This window comes from Prionailurus viverrinus, chromosome C2 (assembly GCF_022837055.1).
Source record: "Prionailurus viverrinus isolate Anna chromosome C2, UM_Priviv_1.0, whole genome shotgun sequence".
Classification (NCBI taxonomy): domain Eukaryota; kingdom Metazoa; phylum Chordata; class Mammalia; order Carnivora; family Felidae; genus Prionailurus; species Prionailurus viverrinus.
The window spans coordinates 56,838,959-56,844,771 of NC_062569.1; the positions used below are offsets into that span (position 1 = coordinate 56,838,959).

The 5,813-nt window shown below is 33.3% G+C and overlaps 1 pseudogene; it reads left to right on the forward strand.

Moving 5' to 3' along the window:
• The first annotated feature begins 329 nt into the window (after positions 1-329).
• Positions 330-1,985, forward strand: LOC125174446 (60S ribosomal protein L11-like; annotated as a pseudogene).
• The last annotated feature ends 3,828 nt before the right edge of the window (positions 1,986-5,813 follow it).

The following is a 5,813-nucleotide window of genomic DNA, read 5'->3' on the forward strand; positions in this document are numbered from 1 at the left end:
CTGCATTATGGTCTAGGGGGATGCTTCAGCCTTATACCTGGGTTCCGGGGCTTTCAAAATGGTATCTTGTGTATTAATAGTTGTTAGTTGGTCTGTTTGTGAGTGAGTCTGATGTTGGAAACAATCTATGTTGCCATCTTGGTTATAGTACCTACTCTATCTTCAGTCTTTTTGAGAATAAGGAAAAACAAAGTCCTATTTAGTTGAATACACTATTATAGGGCTTTTACTATTCTCTCTAAACATATTCCTAATACTTTATTTAATTCATTAAGTAAGAGTAAAAGGTTTATGAATCTAAAAAGTGTTACGTATGTATAAAAGAAAACATGGGTAACCATGGAAAACAAAATAACTACATGAAGGAGATCAAAATAATCAAAACTGTTTCTAGAAAATGACTCTATATAAAGTAAATCTCTGGGAAAATATATAATATATGTTATTATATATAATAATATATAATATTATACATAATATTATATGTAATATTATATATTATATTATATATATTATTATATATTATATATAATAATATATATATTATTATATATTATATATAATAATATATATATTATATAATATTATACATAATAATATGTATAATACATATTATTATATATAATGTGGGGGAGGGACAGAGAGAGAGAGGGAGAATCTCAAGCAGACACCTTGCTGACAGATGAGATCATGACCTGAGCCAAAATGAAGAGTTGGACACTTAACCAACTGAGCCATCCAGGTGCCCCCTCAAAAAGATTAATTTTAAGCAATTAGGCTCTGAACATTTCTGGTGTGAGAAAATGGAAGGAAAATGGGTTATAAAGAGGGTTATGGAATGTTAGCCACTAACATAAATGTCATTATGTTCAAGTGGTGATCTGGGTAATGCAGAGGGATACAAAACTTTGTATACTTATAATTTTTCTGGCCAAGGAATATTTAATCAAAACAACCTGGAATCTGAATGTAAGATCTTTCATGTAAAAATGCAGTCAGACCATAGGATATATGGAATTTTACACCCCTTCTCCATTCTTATAGATACTTCTCAAATGAATATTTTGCTCATATTGAAAGTTTCCCAGGGCACCTGGGTGGCTCAGTTGGTTGAGCGTCCGACTTCGGTTCGGGTGGTGATCTCACAGTCTGTGAGTTTGAGCCCCGAGTCGGGCTCTGTGTTGACAGCGCAGAGCCTGGAGCCTGTTTCCGATTCTGTGTCTCCATCTCTCTCTCTGACCCTCCCCCCATTCATGCTCTGCCTCTCTCTGTCTCAAAAATAGATAAATGTTAAAAAAAAATTTTTTTAGAAAGTTTCCCAAGGGCCCATTTAATTCTCAGTTATCCTGGGTGATATTGTGCCATTTTTAATATTAAGTATGAGAATTAGAGCCATAGTTTGAATACACTTAACAAGCAGTACTCTGGGTCTTCCTGTTCCCCATCATTGCACCAGATCAAGGCAAAAAAGAGAACTCCATGTGGGAACTTCCCATCTACAAGCTCTGCCTCAGTATCTGTAGGGTGGGAGGAGAATGGACAGACTGACTCAGGCAGCTAAGGTACTGGGGCAGTTGACAGGCCAGACCTTTTGTGTTCTCCAAAGCTAGACACACCATCAGATCCTTTGGCATCAAGAAAAATGAAAAGATTGCTGTCCACTGCACATTCCATGGGGTCAAGGCAGAGGAATTCCTGGAGAAAGGTCTAAAAGTGCTGGAGTATGAGTTAACTTCTCCAGTACTGGAATCCTTCGTTTGGGGATTCAGGAACACATCAATCTGGGGATCAAACATGATCCAAGCATTGGTATCTACAGCCTAGATTTCCATGTGTTTCTAAGTCAAGTTTCAGCATTGCAGAAAAGAAGCACAGGGCAGGCTACATTGAGGCCAAATACAAAAACAGGATCAGCAAAGAGGAGGCCATGCACTGGTTACAGGTGAAGCATGAAGCATGATGGGATACTCCTTCCTGAAAAATAAATTTCCATTTCTATCCAGAAGACCAAGACCAACAAAAACTTTTCAGTGAAATGCTAAAATAAATAAATAAGTAAAAATTTTAAAGAAGGCAGCAATCTGACACACCTATGAGGGTCTAGAAATTATTCATTGTCTATGTTGTTGGTGTACCTTATTTCTCAGGCCTCTTAACTGAATATGGCTGGCTTCCTCTGCTGCAGACCTGACAAATTTTCAATTTCTGGCAGACAAAAATTTTAGGTAAGAGGTCACTTCCAGTCCAGACTCTTAGGGACAAACAAGAGGAGATTGGGGAGATTTATCGCAAGGGGAAATTTGCTTGTAAAGAACAATGCTCTGTTGAAATCTAAATTCATCAATTTTTACATCCAGCTTGAGAGATAGCCATATTGGTCCTAGGTACATCCTCTTCTGTGTGACATTCGTCTTAATGACTCACTCTGAAATATGGCAAGCATAGACAGTCCTATTATTACTGATAAGGCTGGTTTCTGCCCAGAACAAGAGTTTGTTATATCTTAGGTAATCAAGGATTCCTAAAAGTGCTGCCTTTCCTAGGAAAATATTTGCAAGTTTGACAAAAGGAACTGGAGTCAGACACAATGCAACACTTAATTCACTATCAGCATTTGGAAGCACCTCTGAAAGGAAGCTAAAGGGCTCTTGGAGGAGTATAGTTTCCAAGTTGGGAATTTTGAAGTATAGGAGTAAGAGTGTCTTGATTGGATCTCAGTGTGAATTCCAGGATTGTTAACTGTTTGGTTCCTTCAGAAAACCACACAACATAAGTGATCACTAAAGCAAATTAAGTTTATTCTATTTATTTTTTTAAGAGAGGACACCATTTTGACAGTCTTAGTAATTCTTAGAAGAAATTGGTTGGTCATGGAAGATATTAACACATCTCTGAGTTTGTTCTCAAGTGGTTTAAGAGGTTTCAAGGTGAGAAATTGAGTATAATCAGGCCAAGTCAGTGACAAAATCATGTAAAATTGATGGGCACTATGAAGTGAGGATTGTGAAGCAAATCTTGATAAGCAAATTATTTCATAAGTGAATTGTTTGCTTAGCTTAGCTTTCTATTCTTCTACAGGAGAGAGTTTTCCAGTTACACAAATTGGTTTTCTGACAATAAAGTCATTTATTCCTTTATAGCCTTAGCTTTCTGGGCAAGAATCTTCTGAAACAAATAGTTGTCATGTTGACATAGATGATCTTGGTTCTTAATCCTGATAATCAAGTTGTGTGGAGGCTAGTGATTTTAATTCCTAACATTAAATACAATCCAGAAAAATAAATACTGGCACTTGTTTACATTAAATTATCTTTTATAAAATGAAAAAATTACCAAAAATAACTTGAAAGATAATCCTAGCCATGAAAAGTTATTTGGAACAAATAAAACAAATAAATAATTACTATCAAGTATCTATTTATATATAAATAACTTCTACAAATCATCAAAAGAAATATATATATAGTATATATATATTTATATATCTACAAATCATCAAAAGAAATATATATATAGTATATATATTTATATACTATATATAGTATATATATAGTATATATATTTATATACTATATATAGTATATATATATATACTATATATAGTATATATATAAATATATATTTTTTTATATATATATAATATATATATTGTAATACAATATATTACAATATATTGTAATATTGTAATATTTTGTATATATAATATATATATTGTAATATTGTAATATAATGTAATATTATATATATAGTATATATATATAGTATAAGAAATCTTATTGGTTACTAATATATCAGAATTTATTCAACTTCTTTAGTAATCTGGGAAGACTAAAACTATTAAGCACCAGTTAAAAACTGTAACATTTTCTTAAATTAAAATTTTATAAAACTCTCATGAAGGGTTAAAAACTGTTGATAAAAATATGGAGAAATACTATTTATCACATTCAGTAGAGGGATTATAAATTGGCTCTATCACTTTGGAGAGCTTAAGAGTACTAAATAATAAAACTGAATGTTACTTTCAAGTAAATATACTGAAATCATTCTTGAGAATATACATAAAACACATATCTAAGATAAATAAGTGAAGAATTCTTTCTAATAATAAAAATTTCAATAAATTAAATGACTATTAGTAGGGAAATGGAGAAATACAATGGGGAATATTCTGAAATTTGAATATCACACAACACTTATGAACTTGATCCCTGCATGTATGCATGGATGGCTGCTGTGTGAAAAAAATAAAAGAACAAAATTTTTATGATATTTAGAGTATTTTGTAATTTATGTAAATGTTAAAAATTCCAAATCATAACAGTTTGGGATATATACTACATATTATAGTGAAATATAAAACACTGGCAAAGCATGTAAACCTAGACTTCAGGGTCAGGGTTTCCTTGGTGGCGGGGAAGGGAATGCATTTCAAGGGAAAGTCTCACACATTTTAATAGTTGTAGAAATATGACTTAATGCCAACAGTTTCAAATCTAGATGTTAAGTACATGGCTGCTGTTACATTTTTCTCTTCACTTTTTGTTTACTTTGAATATTTTATGATTTAAAAAAAAGGTCATTGATTGGAGATTCAAAAAATAAAGAAAATTAGCTTACATTTGAATATGTATAAGATGTAGGTCCAATGATGTTATCACTATTTTGTAAGAAAGAGCTATTTGGAATAACTCAAACACTCATCACAGAAGAAAGCAAGCAAAAAAATATATTGTGTCACATATATCTCATATATTTAAATAATCTGCAGATTAAGAAACAATGTGGTGGCTCTATGAGTAAATTAAGAAAAATTGAAGAAATTATCCAGATTATGAATCTGTTATCCTGTTTAGGTAAATTTAATATGCATTTTTAAATCAAATACTTCTTGAAACATCTTTTTGTAAGGCTTTAATAGGATAATGTGTGTATATGTTTTTAAGCATTTGGAAAGACTACAAAAAGCTGTTAATAGTGCTTATTTCTGGAGAGTGGGTGGGGGGTAGAGAGAAACAGTTATGTATTATTCTTGTGATAATAATGAAGAAAAAATTGAAAAAAAAAACACTCCTAAAATGTATATGGAACCACAAAGTCCCTGAAAGGCAAAAAAAATCCAAAGGAAGAAGAACAAAACCAGTGGCATCCCACTTTCTCATTTCAAGCTATACTATAAAGCTATAGTCAATAAACCAGTATGGTATAAAAACAGAGAGACCATTGATCTTAAAAAAAAACAAAAGAGAGAGTTATTTTTACTAGCAAAATGAGTTACTGGGGAATAGCAAAGATGTTATAATTCAGGACAAGAAAACTACAGTGAACCATAGGCACAACTGAAGAATAGAAAAGACTTTCTTTTATAAGAGAAATGAGGAAACTGGGAAGCTCAGGGTTTTGCTGAGTTCTCAATGGCTGAGCTGTTGCTTCTTTCCCCTTACTAAGGTATGTGGAGTAAACTTCTTCCTGTTGGAGAATGTGAGGTAGTGGCAGTGTGTGAGAGCTCTGCATTAGGGTTCTCAGAGGGTCTAATTATTTTTTTTTTAACGTTTATTTATTTTTGAGACAGAGAGAGACAGAGCATGAACAGGGGAGGGTCAGAGAGAGAGGGAGACACAGAATCCAAAACAGGCTCCAGGCTCTGAGCTGTCAGCACAGAGCCCGACGCGGGGCTCGAACTCACGGACCATGAGATCATGACCTGAGCCGAAGTCGGAAGCTTAACCGACTGAGCCACCCAGGCGCCTCTCAGTGGGTCTAATTAAAGGGGCAGGTCCTAATGGGTTCAGAGGAGGAAGGAGCAGGGAAAA